At 44.4% G+C, this 24,019-nt stretch overlaps 1 protein-coding gene across 8 annotated transcripts in view; it reads left to right on the top strand.

Moving 5' to 3' along the window:
* Positions 1 to 24,019, top strand: part of DGKI (diacylglycerol kinase iota) — a 152,509-nt gene that overhangs the window by 31,612 nt on the left and 96,878 nt on the right. The gene's annotated exons all lie outside the window — the stretch shown is intronic.

Below are 24,019 nucleotides of genomic sequence, written 5' to 3'. Positions count from 1 at the left end.
GTGAGAGGGGGCGCCACTGTCACTACCAACCCACCCACCCATTTAACTGTACTGATATCGTGACACACACACAGTAAGTCTGATGTAGCAGAGCCCAGTTTGTCTCCAGCTAATCCTGTTGCGTTATGTTAAATCGGAGTGTTATAACATCTGTATAATTTTTATAAAATAAGATGTGGTGGGTCATAAGAATGGGCATCCCGTATCCTCCCTAGTGAATGGAGCAGCGACATACATGTCCATAGAGACTGAGTGGAGGGGGGTTGGAGCATGTGGAGTGATGAGGGACCCCCACTATATCACAAAACGGGGCCCCCATTCCTGGTTTTAACTTGAGCCCCTAAGATGAGTGGCGTTGTGTGGCGCATGTGATGCCCCCATAGTCGTGTCACAAGTAAGGTAAGATCAGTTAGGGAGATTTATCAAACATGGTGTAAAGTGAAACTGGCTCAGTTGCCCCTAGCAACCAGTAGGCCTCATAGCCATTACTCCACCCCCTGCCATGCCGCTCTCTGATGATGCTCAGCACTCATGTCGTCTGCGTCCTGACGGGACAATCCGATTACCATAGCGGCGTATGCATCTTTTATTAGTATAGATTTTCCATTTCCATTATCCTATTGACTCCCCGGCCTCCTCCTTAACATAATATGTCCTGTATGGATCCGTCCCTTTAAGAGCGGTTTGTCTCCATTTGCCGCTATTTATAGCCGGCTATGTTTAGATTATAATCTCCGGCACTCTTATAATAATCTCATTTCTCCCTATTACGGCTTCAGCTGCTTCATACAGTATGGGATTTAATCTGCACAAGTGGAGCATAAGCCGCCAGCGCCGTACACACCGCGGTAATGTTACCCGTGCGGCCGTCTGTTTGTACGCCGTGGGTTTAAGTGCTTGTAAATACTCCCAGCATCCTCCGCTGCCTGCTGCGCCAAAGAGCTGTGTGCATGGGAAAAGAGCGATTCTTCAGCTCCTGGCATCAGATTCATCTATCTATCTCCTATCTATCTATCTATCTATCTATCTATCTATCTATCTATCTATCTATCTATCTCCTATCTATCTATCTATCTCCTATCTATCTATCTATCTATCTATCTATCTATCTATCTATCTCCTATCTATCTCCTATCTATCTATCTCCTATCTATCTATCTCCTATCTATCTATCTATCTCCTATCTATCTATCTATCTCCTATCTATCTCCTATCTATCTATCTATCTATCTATCTATCTATCTATCTATCTATCTATCTATCTCTCTATCTATCTATCTATCTCTCTATCTCCTATCTATCTATCTATCTCCTATCTATCTATCTCCTATCTATCTATCTCCTATCTATCTATCTCCTATCTATCTATCTCCTATCTATCTATCTCCTATCTATCTATCTCCTATCTATCTATCTATCTATCTATCTATCTCCTATCTATCTATCTATCTATCTATCTATCTATCTATCTATCTATCTATCTATATCTATCTATCTATCTCCTATCTATATTCTATATATCTATTTATCTATCTATTCTCTCTCTCTCCCCCTCTTTTTCTTTCTCTCTCTCTCTCTCTCTCTCTCTCTCTATATATATATATATATATATATATATATATATATATATAATATATACCAAATTTGCACTGGGGACCAGTGTTCCAGTGACATGGACACAGCTATAGGGGGTGCGGATATAACTGTTGCCCTTGGACCCTAGTGCTTGGAGGTAGAGGGGCTCCCCTGACACACCACTGTTATAAATGGCTTTTTTTAATATAGATTTTGCATTGGGGTCCAGGGACCCCCAGTTACTCTGGTCCCATAATTTGTCCCTACCCCATAAGGAAGCAATGATGTTATCAGTGGCACATGGTAGGTATCTGTCAACTTGATTCAGGGTCTCCGAGTTGCCCCGGTGCCATAGTTCACCTCCACATCTCCATATATGCACGGCAGCCACAAGCGCTTACATCACCGGCTGTAAGACTTATAAGGCAGGCATCATCTCCGGATGGTTATCTCGCTCCATCCTGCATCCGAAATAACAGGTCCCTCCGTTCTGTCTGGTTGGAGCCGTGACCAGCTGTCCTCATGTTTTAGCAGCTCTGCCCAATCTGTTCCTCTCTTACCAGGCCCAAGAAAAGCAGGACATGGTAATGACGCCCGTTGTTCTTTTTGATGCTCCCCCCTACCCTGCAGGAAGGGCGGCGGAGGGGGGGGGGAGCAGGAGCCAAGAGCATGCCCAGTCTAATGAAGGCCGTAATTGGATTTCCGCAGTGAGGAGCATTGAGGGAAGGCTGGATGGAACTGATATCATTGCCCCCCCCTTCTTACCGAGCTGCTTTAGGCAAGAAAACAGGACTAATAAGCTGTATATTGAAACGAGAGACGGATATAAAATGTTCTGTGGTCCATGCCAATAGCCTAGACTACCCACCCTCCCCCGGTAAAAGCTTAAGCTCTTTTTTGCTATTTGGTGCTATTTAGCATCGCTGGGAAAATTGCCCACTAAACCTCTCAACGCTAAGGAGCTTTACCGGGTGCAGGAAAAAAACTCCACTCAGCGGAAGCGGCATTGTCTCCCTCTTTATTCCACAGCTCCCAAATTGCCTTGTTACAAGAGTCATTGAGCCGATGGGATTTCACAGCGTTTAAGCCTCCAGACCGGCAATCGGAGACCAGGGAGATGGCCTAGACGGCGGCGGGAGGCTCCGAGAAGACCGCCGGCCTGAGTGGGGGCTCACCGCCTACACCAAGCGAACATGGTCGGCAGAACATGGCGTCCCCGCCTGGTAATGGATCGTTACGTCAATGCCAACTACCAAACAGATTTAGCTTCTTCCCACCTCCGTATACAAGATAGATGGCGATATAGTCTCATCGTTTGCATGTTTCTTTTTAAGGAACTGTCCATTTTATTCAACCCGTTGACTAGAGTTAAGGTCGTCATCTTGCGGGGAGAGGCTGCAGCTGTGAGAGAGTCTCTAGCTGTGGAGGACCTAACCTGTCCTGCATTACACACAGAACACATTGATTTGAATGGGAATGTGTAATACTTAATTTCCCCTGTGGTGGTGCTGTTGGGAAACTCAACTGTTACCACCAAGTCTGCTCATTGATTGCAGGTAATTGCTGCAACATCTATGGACTATCTTAAAGAAAACTTTCAGAAAAAACACAACTCTTGTCTCCAGTTCTGGTGCGGTATGCAATTAAGCTCCATTCACTTCAATGGAACTGAGCAGCAAAACCCCACCCAAGCTGGAGACAAGAGTGGTGCTGTCTCTGGAAGAAAGGGGCTATATTTTTGTAGCGCTGGATAACCCCTTTAAGGTCTTATACATCGTAGACTTTAGATGGCCATACACACCACTTGTGGTGGTTTCTGCTATCAATCTAAAAATTGTGGAGCTCTCCTGAACAACAGGGGGTCGGCCATAATGGAAAATCACCACCCAATGCCTTTGTCCCGTACGGCCAGAACTCTAAAATGTTCCTGCGTACGGGGAAGACTTAGATCGGGAGAAGGACATATCTTCCTTTAAGAGTCCCTTTATCTAATGGAGGAAGCCGTGCAGGTTTTTATGATCTGGAACTACAGTTTTTACAGTAAATTGTTAGGGGATTCCCTTTAAATCGTGCCGGAGGGACTTAAGACTCCATAAATCTCCAAGGCTTTCCAGCCATTGTAAAATTACAACACCCAGCAGGCCCCGACAGTGCTAAAGGTCGGAGGAAACCGGCATATTATTATGGGAAGACGGGGCAGGAGATGTTTTTCAGCATTCTTAGAATAAGCTCTAAGAGCGTGAAATTCAATTATTATTACGGTCAGCAAATCCATTCAACAGTGGAAATACGGGGTCACCATCTAGTGCATCCAAGATCAGGACGTTGTGTGCTTCACTACAAGAACATTGTGTGGAATATTCCGAGAACATCAGTCCAGTGCTTCGTATGACGGTCCTAACAAAGATGGAGGAGGGGGAGGAGGCGATTACACACATTATATGGCCTTGTGAAATCAGGAGAGTGCCCGACCTTTGACTCCTTCCTGGTTTTTAGGAGTCCGCTCTCTAAGGGTTGTGTTATGTGACCCTCCTCGCTGACGTAAATGATTGAGGCTGCTCGCCTAAGGTCTGCTGACCCATTGAGGCTTTGACGTTTTGGTGCTATTTTGTCCATGATGGACCACGGGAGAACAAGTCATTATAACGGGACTTTGTGAATGATGTCCACGTCTCGTCTTGACCATCACGCTGGTGAGTAACATGGCCGCCTCCCTCAGCCCTCAATGTCACATAGAACACAGTTGTTTATGACCCTCTATGATCCTTGTCTTCTCTAAAGTCTTCGAGTGTTTGGTGGCTAATCTCTTAGCTAGTCTACTGAACTTGCTTCCATCGCTACCTGTCCCGACCCTGTGCCTGTTCATCGAGAACTTTACTTGTTCTGACCTCGGCTTATTTATGACTATGCTCCAGTCTCCAACTTTGGTATTCTGCCACGAATCCAAATAATGGTGATTGTTCTGAAACACCGACTATAATCCAGAGGAAAGTCCATATCTCCTGCAAGGGGTAAGGGTGAAGAACAGATGATTCCTAGGACTCAGCCCCTCCGTGTATAGTAGTTATCCAGGAGGTACACGCAGCATCTCGTAGCCTTATAACAGTGACTCTTTCTACTTCTCTAACCTTCAGATTAAGTTTGAGTTGAGACTTATGGGTCCTTAGGTACGGTACTTGGTGCAAAAATTTCATCTCTATTGTGCTTATGGCCCACGTGTAAGTATGCTCATTGACCGGCTGAATGTTATATGGACCCCTGCATTAGAGTCGGGCTCCCTCCATCATTACTTCAAGGCTCTAAGTAATAGCATGGATTTCCGGTATTGATTTATTGAACTCATCAGGGCCTCATGTATCAAAACTGTCTTAAAGGGAAAGTGACCGCTTTTGGACGTAGCAACCAATCTATATCCATGCATCATTTTTTTTCCCATTGCATTCCTGATTGGATGCGTTGGGCATAAAGGCCAGGTCTTCTAAGAGTCAAGTCTGGTATCAATCATTGACCAATTGGGACTCATTTCCTTAATGTAAAAACCTTCAGCTTTGGATAATGAATTACTTGAAGCTTATGGCTATTAAAGCTGTCATGGATGGTGGATGGAGGCATAAGGAAGAAAACCCTTGGGAGACCCTGGCCTGTCCAACAGATTCAGTTTGGGTCTCGGATTTTGGGGAACAACAGGGGCGAGGTGACCTTATATCTGTGGACACTATCGAGGAGTGTCATAGACCAGTATGAAGACCACAGTATGCACAGTTACAGGAGTACAAAGCAGAGTTCACCAACACATAAGATGGAACCAGGTCTTTGGAGCCAGGTCCAAGGTCCACTAAACACTTAGGATTATAGGTTCTTGAGAGTTGGGACTTGGGATTAATGGGTTGTTGGCCTTTGGGACTATCAACAACTTGGAATGGAATGGTTTCTAAAAGTTAGAATCAACATATTTTTGGCATTTGAAACTACTTAAGACTTGGGATTAGTGGGTTAAAGAGACTGGGCCACTATTGAGTTGCGATTGATAGGTTGTGGGCATTAGGGACCACTAACTATTTGGGGTGGAATGGTTTCTGAGAGTTAGGATCGACATACAATTTGCACTTGGGATCACTAAAGACTTGCAAAGGGAGGTTTTCTAATAGATGTTATCAACAAAGACCTGGGGTTGTTGGCCTTTTGGCAATTGGGAACAATGGGTTTATGAAAGCTGGGATCAACACAGACTTGATATTTATCAGTTTTTGGGATTGGTGGGTTTCTGAGAGATGTTATCAATGCAGACTTGGGATTGTTGCCCTTTTGGCTAGTGGGACCACTACAGATTTGGGTCTGATGGGTTTCTGAAAGCTGGAATTAACCCAGACTTGGTATTCAACTAGAAACTTGGGATTGAAAAGGTTTTTGATAGTTGGGAGCAACACACATTTGGAATTGACATTTAAGATTACTAAAGACTAGGGATTGAAGGGTTTCTAAGCCTTAGAACCACTATGGACTTGAAATTGTTGGGCTTCTGAGATGTAGGACCACTATCGACATGCCATTGATGTGTTTCTGAGACGTAGGACCATTATAGACTTGACATTGATGGGCTTTTGAGACTTAGGACCACTAAAGACTTGGGATTGAATAACTTGGGATTGAATGGTTTCTGAGAGTTGGGATCAACACACATTTGGAATTGACATTTGTGATTACTGAAGACTATGGATTGAAGGGTTTCTAAGACTTAGGACCACTATGGACTTGGGATTGATGGGTTTCTGAGATGAAGGGTCACTATAGACTGGACATTGATGGGTTTCTGGGATGTAGGACCACCATAGACTTGACATTGATGGGTTTCTATGATGTAGGACCACTATAGAATTGACACTGATGGGTTTCTGAGACATAGGACCACTCTAGATGTAGACTTGACACTGATGGGTTTCTAAAACGTAGGACCACTATAGACTTTACATTGATGGGTTTCTGAGATGTTGGACCACTATAGACTTGACATTGATGGGTTTCTGAGATGTTGGACCACTATAGACTGGACATTGATGGGTTTCTGAGATGTAGGACCACCATAGACGTAACATTGATGGGTTTCTGAGGCTTAGGACCACTAAAGACTTGTGATTGAATCGTTTTTTTTAAAGCAGTTATAAACACACACTTGGGATCCAAGTGTTTTGGCATTAGGGATCACTAAAGACTTGGGATTGGTGGGTTTTTGAGACTTAGGACCACCATAGATATAGGATTGGTGGGTTACTAAGATTTAAGACCACAATAGCTTTGGGATTGATGGGGTTCTGATCTCCAGGACCCCCAAAGACATAAACCAATCGGGTTTTTGATATCTGATGAAAGGCCCATTATGGTCAAGGTCCTAATGTCCTTCATTCTTTACAAATGTTCTTTAAATTTTGGTGGAACTTTCTATTGTTACAGAAAACTGAATATTATTTACTGTGTGTATGATTCTAATCCCAGAAACTCCACTGTGTATTTCATGCTTCACTAGAGGGCGCTAAGAGCCAGCCATGTCGATGTGCAATTTACTAATGGAAAAAAAAAATTCAGAAGTGTGTCTCTACTTTTTGAAAGTTTTGATGTTCAGTAGATGGGTCCGGATAAGTCTGCCATACAATACAATTACACAGCTCTGTATAGATACGGTGGGGCTTATTTATTACAGACGGACAGTTTAGTATCTTCCATGTCAGTGCCTTTATAAGATGGTACATGTAGTTTTTGCTGAGTCTCTGTACCAGTTGTAGCAGTCTTTTGTGCGCCAGGTTCTGTGGAGTGGAGGAGACGGAGGGGACCCGCGAGGCCGGGCCCGTAATTGCTTTTCTTCTTTGCCTCATCAGACATTGGCAAACACAGGCCGAGTAGCGGGTCTATTTATAGCCGCTTGTGTGTCGCAGCACCTTGCATTTCTTTTCTTTGCAACGCTCGGACTTGCTATCAATTATCCATGATGGTAACGCTGATGAAAGCGAAGTCATGTCAGAGAAGGGGAGCGGGGGGCACGCTGGTATGCTTACAGGTTGACATGGGTAAAGAGACAGACTACAAAAGCTTTGTGGAGAAAATGGTTAATTTATACCTCTAAGACTATTTAAACCCCTTTTTTTGTGCATTGCAAAAATTTGTACACCCCATCTTATATGCTTGTTTCTGCCGAAGACACAAAAACTGCAGTTTGCGTCATTTTTTCATTTGATTGTGAATCTGTGCAATAGTTTGTAAACCCTCATGGTGTTTAATGTACGGCTGGTCGTTTCTTTGCTTTGTCTAAGGAAGATCCCGATCTTTTAAAAGTTTGTGCTCCCCCATATAAAACGATTGTCTCTGTCCTGTACTTACAGGAGTGGGCAAAAAGGATGGGATATTGTAAGAACTGCTGGTTGCTTTACCGCACGTTGAACCATGAGTTTTATTCAGTGTTTTGCAAAAGTTTGTGCACCCCCTATCTCTCCTATACTTTAAACAGTTTGTGGGATCAGATCTTGTAAAAACTACAGGTTGCGTCGTTGTTCATTTGACTGTGACTTGGTCGATGTCTTGCAAAAGTTTGTACACCTGTATCTAGAAGTTTTGCCTCTCTCCTATGCTAGGGTTAAAAAGGGATCAAATATTGTAGAGAGCCAGTCTGGCTCTTTTAACTGCTTTTAGCAAAAGTTTGTGCACCCCTATTCAGAATGGCTATCTCCTATATGTGCAGTTTATATGATCTGACTTTAAAAACGGCTGGCAGCTCTAGATCAGTGTTTTGCAAAAGTTTGTGCACCCTTACATCTAGCATCTTTGTCTCTTCCCTATACTTGTGGGAAGGGAAAACAAAAAGGTTCAGATATCGTTTTTATAAAGTTATGATTGATTTGTGTGGCTCTTGATCAGTTTGCAATAGTTTGTGCACCCCAATCCAAAAGGGCTGTCTCCCTACGATAATTTGTGGGATGTAATTGTGTGAAAACTGCTTGCTGATGTGATTTAAACCCCTTATTGTTTGCATTGCAAAAGTTTGTGCACCCCCAATTTACATGCTCATCTCTGTCCGGAGAATTCTTTTTAGGATTTTTTTTGTATTGTTCATTTCACTGTGTGACTGTGTTTTGCAATAGTTTGCACACCCCTGTCCAGAATGGATATGTGTGTCCTATACGTTGAGCATTTTGTGGGATCATTTGAGTGCGACTCTTGATTGATTAGCATTTTGCAAGAGTCGTTGCATCATTTTCTATCCCACCGTGGCTCTTGATCACCTTTTTTTTTTTTTAAAGTTTGTGCACCCCTATCCAGAATGGCTGATCTGATTTTGCTTCTGTTGCCTCATTAATCACTTAACCGAGACTGCTCGTTGCTTCATTAGGCTGCGGCTCCTGGACAGTGTTTTGCTAATTTTTGCAAGAATTGCATGCAATGTCTATTGCATAAGTTTGTGCCCCCCCCCCAGTTTTATGCTTGTCTCTGTCCTATACTTGTAGGAGGGTTCTTATGTTGTGAAACTTGGTTGCTTCATTGCACCACCATGGCTCTTAATCAGTGTTTTGCAAAAGTTTGTGCGCCCCTATCCTGAATGGCTGTGTCTCTCTTATACTTTGAACAGGGATCCAAATTTATGAATACTGTTGATTATTGTTGTAATTTACTTTTATTTTTATACTTTAAAATCTCTGGTCTTCTAGTACTTATCAGCTGCTGGATGTCCTGCACGAAGGGATGTATTCTCTCTAGTCTGACACAGTGCTCTCTGCTGCCACCTCTGTCCATGTCAGGAACTGTCCAGAGCAGGAGAGGTTTTCTATGGGGATTTGCTGCTCTGGACAGTTCCTGACATGGACAGAGGTGGCAGCAGAGAGCACTGTGTCAGACTGGAAAGAATACATCACTTCCTGCAGGACATACAGCAGCTGCTAAGTACTGGAAGAATGGAGATTTCTTAAATAGAAGTAATTTACAAATCTATATAGTGGTTTCGATACCTCTGCTTGCTGTCAGTGAATGAGAACATTCTTGGTTACATTGGGTTAAACTATCTGCCAGCCAAACACAGCATGTTGCCGATTTTGCCCCAGTTTTGGATAGCTCCGTACCCTGAGGCTAATCCGCATCCTGCCGACGTGTTTTAAAAGAATCATGTGACTTTCTCGTATAAATATTGGGGGAGATTTATCAAACATGGCGTAAAGTGAAACTGGCTCAGTTGCCCCTGGTAACCAATCAGATTCCACCTTCATTTTCCAAATTGTCTGTGAGGAATGAAAGGTGGAATCTGATTGGTTGCTAGGGGCAACTGCGCCAGTTTCACTTTACACCATGTTTGATAAATCTCCCCCTATGGGAGGATTTATTGTAAAGTAGGCCTGGCTCAGTTTCCCCTAGCAACCAAAGAGTCTGTGAGGGATGAAAGGTGAGATCTGATTGGTTGCTAGGGGCAACTGAGCCAGTGTTTGACAGCACGTTGGGGGTAGTAGTGTACATCGGCAAAGGAGCCGCAGGTTGCACCAATCTCGGAGATGACCCCCCCCCCCCCACTGTTTTCGCTTTATGGTTTCCAGCTTTTTGTCAGTTGATTGATAAGAAAGTTGCTGTCGCTATGGAAACCTTAATTGATTTTTTTGCCTTGACTTTCTAAATTTAAGGCGCCCTTATGGCTCGGATGATGCAAAGCCAAGATGCAGATTTCATTCACCGCAGACTTCAAAAATAATAATCAACCATATGACGCCGAATCGGAGACAGCTAAAAATACTAGAGAGCTGGAATCTGTAAGGGAAAAAAAAACAAAACTTTAAATTTGCATAAACTCCACCCCCATTGTGGGTTCAGATACAGAGTAGAGGTAATCGCCTGCGCTTCATAAGGGAGGTCCATGGTGGTGGTGTTTTGGTCATGCCCACAAATGATTGGAATGCAGGCATGTAGTACCACAATTCTCCATCAGGGGGAACCTAAGGCTGTTTTTAGAGTTGTCCCCTTTAAGGCAGTCCTTTAGCAGCCAGTACAGCGTCTATATGGATGCCATACAGCGCTGCGGACCAGGGTTCAAATCCAAATCTACCTGGACTTTATATGTTGCCCTTATTAAAGGGGTTGTTATATGTTCCTCTGTGCTCTGTGTTCTCTGCTGCCACCTCTGTCCATGTCAGGAACTGTCCAGAGCAGCAGCAACTCCCTATAGAAAACCTCTCCTGCTCTGGACAGTTCCTGACATGGACAGAGGTGGCAGCAGGGAGCACTGTATCGGACTGGAAATAATACATCACTTCATGCAGGACATACAGCAGCTGATAGGTATGGGAAGACTGGACATTTTTAAATAGAAGTCAATTGCAAATCTATATAACTTTCTGACACCAGTTGATTCCACTGGAGTTCCCCTTTAAATGAGTAGCCCCTTAGTAGTGGATTAGACCAGTTTAGAGGTGGAAGGGCCACAATTGGCCCCTGTTTTTCCTGTCATTAGCCCAGTTATTTATGTTATTTATGTCGTCACTATCACCTGTCCCCCCCCCACCCACCCCCGTTGATCTGCATATTTGGTTCAGCTCATCCAACATGGCCACTCCCCCATGATAGTAAATCTATTGTCGCCTTTAAATTTTTAAAATTTTTACCAGATTTCTCCTACAAAAAAACTTGCAGAGCACGGACAACGGTAGCCGCGTACGGTCCCACTGACATATCATCTTCTTCCCGTGAAATAATCGATTTGAAAGCGAAACGGCTGTTCAAACGAGAAAAAAAAATTCTGCTATAATTTTTATCCGTTGTGATTTATTTGACTTCTTTCTGCCAAATCTTTTATCCAAACAATTAAAAGTCGATTTGTTTAAAATCCAGAAATAGAGTAATATTTTTTTTTCAGTGCGGGATCTCTGGCTGCTCGGGCTCGGAGTCCCCCCCCCCCCCCCCCCCCCCCCCCATGTCATCAGCTGTCCAGCATTTGTCTCTGTACTGTGAATGTGGCTCAGGCTGGGCATTGTGTCAGGGAGAACAGAGCTGACACGGCAAACCTAGCAGCTCGGGCTGGGGGGACGCAGTATAGTGTCCACTACCCACCCCGGGGGTCATTAAAACATGGAGCCTCTTTACAATAGGAACTGGCGGAACCCTTCTTTAAAACTTACCCAAAGTTTCTCTGGGAGCACGTCATCATGGGAAGACTGGTGAGTGGCAGAGACATGCAAATCATTTTGTGTGTTTGTATATATATTTATATAAATTTATAAAATCTAAAAATATTTATACAAAAAAAATTGCAATTTTGGAAAACAAATTTTTAGGGTAATGTATAAAATAAAAATTGTAAATGTTTATAGGAAAAACAACTAAAGTTATTCTTAGATAGGTACAAAGTTTGTAGTATTACAATCTTCTGTCTTTTTTGGTTGGGGGGGGGGATCTTGGGGGCTCGTCCGGGATGGAGCCGTTTGTTTACATCCAGCGGGTCCTAGATGAGTAGTAGAGATTGTGACTGGGCCAGTGTGTTATTACATACTTATTTTTGGTTTGGTTGTTGCTTCACTGACTGGAAAAAAAAATTAACCCCATTGTGCCTAGTGTAAATTCTAAAAATTGGAATGTTTTTGGGTCAAGGTCAATGATAATAGTTTTCTGTGACTTTTTTTTTTATATATAACACATTAACCCACAAATAGGGGGAAAAAAATAAGCGTGAAATGTGTCCTTTGTAACTGTCTTAACCGTGGGCCGGTATGGGATATTTTGAATGGTTACGTGACATGGTCACATGACTACCTTCTGCAATGGCGCTAGTGCAGTGTTAAAAGATAAAATTTAAAGAACTGTGCTCAGCTGGGAGTCGTATATATTGCTCTGTGGGTGTAAACGTTCACTTTGAAAATTTATGTAAAAATTTTAGATTTTGAATTTGAAATTTTTACTTTGTTTAGTTTATTTCTGCCACTTTTATGTTAAGAGAGTAAAAGTTGGACTCACCACCGTCATGGCTTCCAATAGAATTAAAACTATAGTGGTGATGGTGGCAGAATTGGGAACTGTGCCCAGTTGATCCATAATCGGGCCGGTGGCGTTCGGTTTTGATGCAAAGAATAGCGCTCTTCACGTCAAATCTTTAGTGTGACTGTTTTACATAAATTTTGGCACCAAATCGGCAGTGAAACCCAAACTCAACCCCTAAACAAAGCCAAAAACCATCCCATTGCCTTATGCTGGGGTCCGTCTGGCTCAGGGGGTATCCAGCCATGGCAGACATGACCATCTGACCCTACTTACTGACTAGTATAGCGCCACTTGTATCCAGACCAGCAGTAATATATCCGATTTTACTACAGAAGAGAGAACAAAGGATGAAGTTCTTCCAGCGCTCTTCACCTTTGGGCCCGAGTCACACTGATTTTTGCCCTGATCTATATAACGTTCTGACACCAGCTGATTTGAAAGAAAAATAATCACTGGAGTCCCCCTTTAAATACATTTCCATGATCAAGTGATAAATAAAATTGTACAAAATAAAAAAAAAAAAGTTAAAAATTTAGCATTTTAGGCTGGGTTCACACTACGTTTTTGCAAAAAACGGATGGAGAAAACGGAGGCATGTGTGTGCGTCCGTTTTTCCATTGGATTACATTATAAAAAAAAAAGGATCAAAACGGATCCGTTTTTTTGTAACACAAAAATGAGGTTGACTACATTTTTGTGTACGTTAGTTTATTTTTTTTGTAATGGAATTCAATGGAAAAACAGATCAAAAGGGATGCACACACGTGCACGTACGTTTTTTCCATCCGTTTTTCATCTGTTTTTTTTTTTTTTTTTGCAAAAAACGGATTGCAAAAACATAGTGTCAACCCAGGCGTATCCAAGTTTTTTGTTGTTTTTTTTTTTAACTTGTGGGTGAGATGAGTAAGGACTGTCTGGTTAGTGGTTTTTGCATTGTTCCGTGTGGCCGTTGTTACACGTCGTCTTTCAAGCTCCAGCGGAAATAGGATGCGGAGCGGAGGCAGCGCTGTGTGCCTGGCGCAGGCCGTGGATTCCTAGGATTCATGTCTCTATACTCATCCAGCAGCTGTCACTCTCCGCTGACCCTGGAAATGGTCGGAATGTCACAGCTGCCGGAAGCAGGCTCAGGGCAATGACAGCTGAGCTCCCCGCTCTGTCATGTCACCGCTCTGACCTGTGTGTCGCTGCCGGCCCTGTCTGCTGGGAAGGACGTTGTTTGCAGCAGAGCTGGGGACGCAAGGTGATCTGTTGTGTTTTGTCTTTTATGGAAATGTGTCTGTTTGAAATAGGAAAATGTGGGTAAGTGACATCACCAGCTGGTAAGTGATGTCATAAACTGGATAATGATATCACTACTGTGCCCACTTACTCCAGTTACATGCTTAAAGGGGTACTCTGGCAAAATTTTAATTTTTTTTCCCCCAAATCAACTGGTGCTAGAAAGTGATATTGATTTGTAAATCACTCCTATTTTCAAATCAATAGTATTCCAGTACTTATCAGCTGCTGTATGTCCTGCAGGAAGTGGTGTATTCTTTCCAGTCTAAAGGCCCTATTACACGGAACGATTATCGACCATATTCGGCCATTATGGACGATAATCGTGCTGTGTAATAGAACACAACGATTAGCCGACACGAACGATGTCAGACGATCGTTGTAGTCGTTTGTCTTTTAACATGTTGAAAGACAAACGACTCATATAGCAGCGATCTGCTGCCGTCGCCCCGTGAAATAGGAGCGTTAGCCGCAGACGCTGCTATCAGACGGACGATCAGCGATCACTCGGGCAGCCCCCCGCATCTCCCTGCGGCCACCCCTGTACTTACCCACGTCTAATAGCGGCGGAAGCGAGCAGGGAACGAGGCGCAAACTATCGCTGACAGCGCTCGTTTGCACCTCACAGTCGCCCGTGTGATAGGGGCTTGACACAGTGCTCTCTGCTGCCACCTCTGTCTGATTAAAGTGGGCACTGTGTAATGCTTAAAGGGGCACTCCAGCATGTTGTTTTTTTCTTTCTTCCAAATCAATTGGTGTCATAAAGTTATATAGATTTGTAATTTACTTCTATTTAAAAATCTCCAGTCTCCCAGTACTTACCAGCTGCTGTATGTCCTGCAGGAAGTGGTGTATTCTCTCCAGTCTGACACAGTGCTCTCTGCTGCCACCTCTGTCCATGTCAGGAACTGTCCAGAGCAGGAGAGGTTTTCTATGGGGATTTTCTACTGCTCTGGAAAGTTCCTGACATGGACAGAGGTGTCTGACTGGAAAGAATACACCACTTCCTGCAGGACATACAGCAGCTAATAAGTACTGGAAAACTGGAGATTTTTAAATAGAAGTAAATCTGTATAACTTTATGACACCAGTTGATTTGAAAGAGAAAAAAAATAACATTCTGGAGTGCCCCTTTAAGCATTACACAGTGCCCACTTGAATCAGGGGGTTTGGCATGCAGTATGGGATAAGAGCTGCCCGGCACGGGCCAGTGTATATGTGTGTGTATATATATATATATATATATATATATATATATATATATATATGTGTGTGTGTGTGTTATTCTGTACAGATGGAATATAGTGGTACAGCTGTCAGGGCATCATGGGACTTGTAGTTTCACAACAGCTGTAGAGAGTCAGGCCAAGCTTCTGCCACATCCCTCCCCCCCCCCCCCCCCCGGCCCCCCAGAGGTCTCTCACCGTTCCTAGTACTGTCGTCCTTAAAGCTGCCCCCCTCCTGCCCCCGGATTGTGTAAACGCAGCTCAGATTATAGGAATTGTGGGAAGGGGGTGGTCGGGGTCTGGCGATCCTCCTATAGATAGCATGGACCTGATTTCACAAGAGACCACTCGCTCACCGAAGACGACAGCCGTTCTGCAATCTCGGCGGCTGCTGAAGTGTCTGTGTGTAAGCGCAGCTGTCAGCCACGTCCAGGACTGAGTCACTCCGCTGAGCTCATGTGAAGACGGAGGTGACAGCTGCATCCCGAGTGCTGCCGCCTCTCTGTGTGTCAGGAGGAGAGCCGCACATCTCCACCATCCAGGACCCCGGTCCTTATTCTCAGAACCGTCTCTATATAAGAAAAGATGGTCACGTATCTCTTCTGAAATACTCTGTGCTGCTGCTGGGGGGGGGGTCTTGCTCTATTGTTATGTGACCTTCATTCCCTTACTAACTCAGGTCATGGCCTCTGACACCTCTGACACCCCCATCTTCTGAAATACTCTGCGCCTCCAATGAGCAAACACTCCTACATCATCTGACTGGCTAAAAAGTCATCATTCATCGGCTGCACGTCTCCCCGTGTAATAGAGGATGTACGCCCGATGAATGATGGAAGCAGAGGGTCACGTGGACGATCCGGCAATTACTTGACTACATGGACATTAAAGGGGTACTCTGACTTATTTTTTTCTTTTAGATAAACTGGTGTCAAAATGTTAAATAGATTTGTAAATTACTTCAATTTAAAAACCTCTAGTCTTCCAGTACTTATCAGCTGATGTATGTTCTGCAGGAAGTGGTGTATTCTTTCCAGTCTGACACAGTGCTCTCTGCTGCCACCTCTGTCCATGTTAGGAACTGTCCAGAGCAGCAGAGGTTTTCTATGGGGATTTGCTGCTGCTCTGGACACTTCCTGACATGGACAGAGGTGGCAGCAGAGAGCACTGTGTCAGACATCACTTTCTGTGACCACCTCACTCCGGTGGTCACCCAGACAGGAAGTCACGTGGTTGCTCAGCAACCTGACCAGGAGAGCTGAATGCACAGCCTGTGTGGCCTCCGTCAGCCATCCCTCCGACTCCCCCGGCTGGCGGAGGGGCTGACACACACGCAGACAAGCATGCAATTTTTACTCGGCTCTTCTTTGTATGTGTTTAACAACCCGCTCATTAATGTCATCCATGTTAAAGGATCCGGGCGCCGCTTCCATGGAAACGTGGGGAAGTGGGCGGGGCCGGCAAAACGCAAGGGGACTTATGTTCGGATCCTTCGCCTTTTTTCTGTCAACTTTTTTTTTTTTCTTTTTAACACTGAACCACAGAACACATCACAATGGTGTTTGTCCCGTTTAACTCTTTCTACTCTAGACAGTCATCGATTATAGAGGGAAACTAGCAGACGGCCTTACAGACGGATCATTCAGCACTCGGCTTTCCCAGACTCCTGAATTGCAGGTCTGTAGAGACGTAACATGGGCCCCTGTGCAGAGTCAGGGCCCCGACCTACCATAAGTCTTATGTGGCACCAAGGTCCATGTGCGACTGCTATATCTGTCCTCCACCTGGCCCCATAGACTTATATTAGGCGGCCGCTCAGGTCTCATAACACAGAATCGGGAGCCCTTGTTTCATACATTACCTGTCCAGGCGCAGGTCTTCTCCTTCTTCCTCCTCCTGGTCCCGTGCCGCAGCAGCTTCGGAGCGGCCTGTCTGAACTGACAGACCGCTCAGCCAATCACTGACTGTGGCGGTTCTGGCCAGTGATTGGCTGAGCGGTCTGTCAGTTCAGACAGGCCGCTCCGAAGCTGCTGCGGTGCGGGACCAGGAGGAGGAAGAAGACCTGCAGCCCGGACAGGGGATATATGATGCTGCTGAAATCATCGGTCGCCGCCGCGCACCGCTATTCAACCGTAGCGATGCGCTGGTGGCGAATGATGATTTTAGGTCTGACCCTAAATGAGCGATCCGACGATGACACGATCATCGGCTGATCGTTCTCTCTATTCCACCGAGCGATAATCGTCCGCATCTGGCCGCTTTGGCCGATTATTACTCCGATTCGGCCGATTATTGCTTCAAGGAATAGGCCCCTAAGTCTTTAAAGGGTTATCGACTTTGCACAGTTTCCCTCTGTTACGGTACGATCACACTGAACGACTCGCAGCGGAAATCTCGCTGCGAGATCTGCTACGAGGTAAGGTCCTGTGCATACATACTACCGCTACAAGTATGTAATTCAGCTGCCCCCTTAACCCCTTCATTGCCCCCCACGCTGTATCTATACATTACCTGTCTCCTTGCGGCACAGGGTCCCGGCTTCCTGCTCTGCCGTCCAGCCAATCAGTGGCTGCGGCTGGGCAACACACTGATTGGCTGGGCGGCAGAGCAGGAAGCCGGGACCCCGTTTAGTTCCGGCGGATTCTGTCGCTTGTACCTGTCGCGGATGGCGGAATCCGCCCAGCCATAGAAGGATGTCTGTGGCACGGGCGGAGATGCGCGCCGCTACGAGTGGGTACGAGCGGGGTGAGAGGTGAAATCTGATTGGTTGCTAGGGGCAACTGAGCCAGTTTCACTTTACACCATGTTTGATAAATCTCCCCATTGTCTGTAGCCGTCCTCTGGCCTGTCTCGTAGACGGAGAGAGAGCGGAGCAGCAGCCCCCCCCCCCCCCTTTGAGATGCAGATTACCGGATGATGAGTGACAAGACCCGACGCTTCTCCAAACTTGTATCAGAGTTTCAAACTTCTCAAGTATCTTTATCCCGGTGTAATGTGGAGCAGGTTCATCCAAGTGACGGAGTTTTCTGGAAGGAATTGATATGTGCGTCTAGGGATGGAGATTTCCGGAATACCTTAAGGCGTTAGGAAAAAAAAAACGTGTGAACTCGCGAATCTCTTAGATGCCGAAAAAGTTTTGAAGTCTGATATACCGTATGTGATAGTATCGCTTGCACTATGTTTCCGCCTGATTTTAAGGCGTACTCCTTGGCAGTAACTTTGTATAGTTAGTATTCTGTATCTCCGTAGACGTCTACTAAAAAAATCTCCAGTCTACCCAGAAAGTGGTGTATTCTCTCCAGTCTGACACAGTACTCTCTGCTGCCACCTCTGTCCATGTCAGGAACTGTCCAGAGCAGGAGAGGTTTTCTATGGGGATTTGCTGCTGCTCTGGACAGTTCCTGACATGGACAGAGGTGGCAGCAGAGAGCACTGTGTCAGACTGGAAAGAATACACCACTTTCTGCAGGACATACAGCAGCTGATAAGTACTGGGAGACTGGAGATTTTTTAATAGAAGTAAACTATGAATCTCTTGCACTTTCTGGCACCAGTTTTGAATTTATTTTTTTTTCTCCTGGACTACCCCTTTAAGACAGAAGTGCTTATTGCCCTAGTTTTGTCACTGACTATTTTCCAAATACACTGCATAGCATAATGGCGTATTGATACCCTGATCGTTCTCTGCCAGTCAGCCAATAGGGATATGCCCCTTTGGGCACAGCTGGTCCCTTGGACGGCCATGATGGATCCTCCTATACGTGTCTGACCCCATAAGGAATCATTACAATTGCAGATGTCTGGCGCCTGGCATTATACTTCATCCCTTTCCTTCCCGGGACGCCGGCCAGTCGTTTAGTGTTTTTCCACCTTGTGTGAATAAATAGCCAAAAAATGTCACCCTGATGGATCAGCCCAGTGACGGCCCCCTGTAAATGCATTGATATAGCCCCCCAGTCTACAGTATGTTGCAGACTGGATAATCCAGACAATCAGAGTTAATGGAAAATTTCCAGTAAGATGTAGATCTGTGAAGTGTTCAGCTGTTGGCCGGGATGATGTGCCGCCACCGCGCCTCGTGGCTTCTCCGAGCCGCTTATATTCATCATAGATGACAGGACGGATCTCTGGGCAGGAGAAGAGCAGAAACTGAGAGCTCGCTCCGAGCGCTTGTTAGGAAGAAAATACAGAAAGGAGACGGATTGAAGTCATGGCAGCTGCAAGACACAGCCCCCCCCCCCCCAATACATCCGGCCCAGATAAAGATGAAATAAAGTTACATGCTAATGGACTGTCAGGCCGCTCCACCTTAAGGCTATATCTTACATCATCATCATCATCTCCTCTATGGTTGCCGGAGCTTTCTGTAAGGTGAACTGTCATAGAAGAACAAAGAATGGAGAAAGAAAAAAAAAAATCAGCGTTAGGCTGCATTCACACATCCCGTAAAATTGTCCATGGTTGTGGAGCTGTGACCAAGGACAATTTTAGGGACCATTGAAGTGAATGTGGCCATTCACATGATCTGCACACCGCGAAAAAGTAGGACATGTCCTAGTGCGGATCACAGCACGGATCCCCCCCCCCCCCCCCCCAGTGCCCGGCAGCAGAGATGACAGGAGCGCATAATGTGCACTCTTGTCGTCGCATCTACTACTCCCCTATTCCCGCGGACTTCAAGGGAAGTGGCCTGGCCTACGCCGCCGCCTTCTTCCAGCAGCGCAGTCCCGGCCTCTTCCAGTGAGCGTGTGTAGCTGGTCTGCACGGGGAATAGGTGAGTAGTAGATACGATGACAGGAGAGCACATCATGCGCTTCTGTCATCTCTGCTGCTAGGTGGGAGGATCCGTGCCGGGCGGCAGGTGGGCTCCGGCTAGGGGATCCGTGCCGTTATCATCCTCCAGATCACGGCACGGATCGTGTGAATGAGCCCTTAAATATATGTAAATAAAAGTAAAAATAATTTAAAAAAAAAGAGTGGAGAAAAGAATAAATAAGGGCAAAGAGAGAAAATAATATAAAAAATATATATAAATTAAACAAAAAAGAATAAAAAAATAGGGGAAAAAAAACAACAGAAGAAAAAGGACCCCCGCCAAGGGACTTTATTGCTCTTTTTGTTTATATCTTGCAGGTACTCCAAACACTACTTTGTTGTACCCTGGTTGTTTATTTGTATATTATGCGTGGGGCTATTTTGCCTCAATGCTGTTTATTATACACATTGAAACCTCTTCAATAAAACCCTTTGACACTAAAAATGTGTGTGTGTGTGTGTGTGTATATATATATATATATATATATATATATATATATATATATATTAGAAGAAGAAAATAAAGCATGCAGAGAAGCAAAAAGAAAAAATGGAATAAAAGGAATAATTAAAAATATAATATAAAAAAAAATATTTCTATCTATCTATCATAAAACTATAAAAGAATGATGCTGATATAAAAGAACTAAAAATTAATTAAAATTAAGTAAAAAACTAAATAAAAACTAAAAAAAAATCATATCACGAGGACACCCCCTCACTGAGTACATTCTGCTTTCTCACAGTCCTGTGCAGATTTTTTAATCTGAACCCGTTCATCCTAATCTTCCTGGTTCATGGATGTAAGGAGACCCCCAGTTAGTATATATGGTATTACATGGTGCGCAATGCTACATGGGAAAAGAGTAGGCAAAGTTGCCATGAAGGAGAGGAACTTGCTTAGGATCAGTTTTTAACCCTTAAATCTCCTTAAAGGGGTTTTCCGGCCAAAATAGACTATGAGCCATCCAAGTGGCATATGGAGTCTTACAAGTAATGCACCATGGGAAAATGTGACGGGGTTCCTCTCCTTAGGGAAAAGAACTTGCTTTACAGCGCCACCTACTGGAGCTAGCATCCCTTCAAATTACATTCAACCCTTAAAGTGATACTGTCACCCCCCCCTTACTCTATGTGCACTTCTCTGCACCATCCACAAGCTTAGATGTTGGACATTCTATATATACCTGTATAAATTTGTCTGTCCGCTCTAAAGTCGCTTCATTTCATCTATGGAAAGAGTCAACTAGGTGGGGCTTCACGGTAGTCGGATGCCATCTCTCACTTGAAGTACTGTGAAGCCCCGCCTAGGTGACTCTGTCCACTGATGAAATGAAGCAACTATAGAGCAGAAAGAAGACAGAGACAAGTTTTATCCAGGTATATAGTGAATGTCCATCATCTAAGATTGTGGGTGGTGCGGAGAACTGAACATAGAGTAAGGGGGGGTGACAATATCACTTTAAAGGGGAACTCCAGCAAAATCGTTTTTCTTTCAGATCAACCTGTGTCAAAGTTCAATAGGTTTGTAAATTATTTCTATTTAATAATCACATCTCTCAGTACTTATCAGCTGCTGTATATCCTGCAGGAAGTGGTGTATTCTCTCCAGTCTGACACAGTGCTCTCTGCTGCCACCTCTGTCCATGTCAGTAATTGTCCAGAGCAGGAGAGGTTTTCTATGGGGATTTGCTGCTGCTCTGGACAGCTGGTAAGAAGAGATTTTTAAATAGAAATAATTTACAAATCCATATAACTTTGACACCAGAGTACCCCTTTAAGAGCCTTTAAACGTGATTATATGGTTCATGGCCACGGTAATGGTAAAGATCATTGATCATTCCTTCAAGAATGCTGCCTTGGCGATCAGGAATGGGTCATTTACATTAGATAACCATCGGCCAAACTCTGCAAAAAGTGATCGACCATCCTCTCCTGATTTTGGGGAAGAGATGGATCGGGCAGTTGGATTTCCTCTGCCTGATCCTGTTGTTCTGATCACAGCTGTAAGGCAGGGGCGTACTACCCTTTCCCCATTGCCAACACTTGCATTGCCGGTCATATATATATATATATATATATATATATATATATATATATATATTATAGTAACTACACTGAAGGAGATTTATCGACCATGGAGTAAAGTGAAACTGGCTCAGTTGCCCCTAGCAACCAATCAGATTCCACCTTTCATTTTCCAAAGAGCCTGTGAGGAATGAAAGGTGGAATCTGATTGGTTGCTAGGGGCAACTGGGCCTGTTTCACTTTACACCATGTTTGATAAATCTCCTCCCCTGTGTATATACATAGACGGACCTGAAGGCTACAATCGCCAGACTGACGCGACGGACAATGTAGAAAGTCCGACGATGGTAACAGGATCCGTGTTTACTTGTCCTGACTCATCCTCATCCTCTCTCCATGCAATATTAATGGGCTCTTAATGTGGAGACAGCATCATTTATCTGCGAGCCAGCGGGACCATCAGTCTAGGACACTTTAACGGCCGTCTGCTTCAATCATTATTTTTTTCTAATATTTACAGGAATTTGTGGCCTCTTTATTCCATTGTGTATTAAGATTAGGAAGTGAGAGCAGAGCTGCCGTCTGCACTGTCTGTGTACGACATATTTAAAGGGGTTGTTCACTTTTTACATTCCCACTGCTTAACTCCCCCCCCCCCCCCCCCCCCCCCCCCCCCAGAGATCAGCTGTGATCGTAGATTGAAGAATAAAGCAAGGGAACTTTGTAGGAAAAAAAAATTAAAATCAACTGGTGTCAGAAAGTTATACACATTTATAATTTACTTCTATTTAAAAATATCCAGACTTCTAGTACTTATCAGCTGCTGTATGTCCTGCAGGAAATGGTGTATTCTTTCCAGTCTGACACAGTGCTCTCTGCTGCCGCCTCTGTCCATGTCAGGAACTGTCCAGAACAGTAGCAAATCCCCATGGACAGTACCTGACATAGACAGAGGTGGCAGCAGAGAGCACTGTGTCAGACTGGAAAGAATACACCACTTCCTGCAGGACATACAGCAGCTGATAAGTGCAGGAAGATTGGAGATTTTTTTGAAATAGAAGTGAATTATGGTGCGTTTACACAGACAGATTTATCTGACAGATCTTTGAAGCCAATACCATGAACAGACTGTAAACAGGGATCAGGTCATAAAGAAAAGACTGGGATCTATCCTCTTTTCAAATCCATTCCAAAATCTGTCAGATAAATCTTTCTGTGTAAACGCACCCTTAAAAATCTGTATAACTTTCTGAAACCAGTTGATTTTAAAGAAAAAAAGTACCCCTTTAAGGAACCGAGTGGATCATCTTCAGCAAGCAGCCCGGCCCAGGCTTTCTCAGGTTCTCTCTCCTGCACAGAGCACATGCTAAGCCCCACCCCTACTTCCTGTAATTTGTACTATGTCAGACTGAAAGTAAATTTTTGTATTCTTTTTCTATTAACGTCCTTAATGCAGAATATCTGGTAATTCGGAATCTACAGTATGAACATTGAGAGTCCTATTCGGCCGCTAAGTCCTCTATTACATGGATAGAACTGTGCATTATACCGCCATTAGCGGTAATAGAGCGAGCGCTCTCCCGGAGACATGTCATTAGAAGTCTCGGAATTGTTGTATTATTTAATCTCCAAGACAGACACTTAAAGGAGAATATGTGAGTAGTCAGGTAGTGCTGGGGAGGAGAGGCGCCTGGGGGGGGGGGGGGGGGGGGGGAGAATATGACCTGCGGTAAATCTTTGATTCATCAGGACTGTGATCATCCTCCGAAATAGGAAGAAACCTTTGAGAAATGTAAGAAATTACAAAAGCCGGGTGACAACCAACATGGCCGCCTTCAGCTTTCGTAGTCACTCCCACCTTTCTAGATTTGCAGCTTTTCTTAAACTTTTATAGCAATACGGATAACAGAGACTCATCAAAGCATGAAGTATATGAGTATATACCGTATACCCAAACTTTCCAGTTCTTCTTTCCTTAACCATGAAGTGTGGTGAAATATTTCCTTCCCCTTTTTGTCCAGATAACGCAAACCACCCCTCCGCCCGCTGCCTGCTGACACTGACTAATCCCTACTTAGTTGTGCTTAAAGGGCAACTCCATTCTA

The sequence above is a fragment of the Dendropsophus ebraccatus genome, chromosome 1 (assembly GCF_027789765.1).
Source record: "Dendropsophus ebraccatus isolate aDenEbr1 chromosome 1, aDenEbr1.pat, whole genome shotgun sequence".
NCBI classification, from domain to species: Eukaryota; Metazoa; Chordata; class Amphibia; order Anura; family Hylidae; genus Dendropsophus; species Dendropsophus ebraccatus.
Note: the sequence above shows the minus strand (reverse complement) of the source record. Positions and strands in the feature narration are given on the sequence as shown.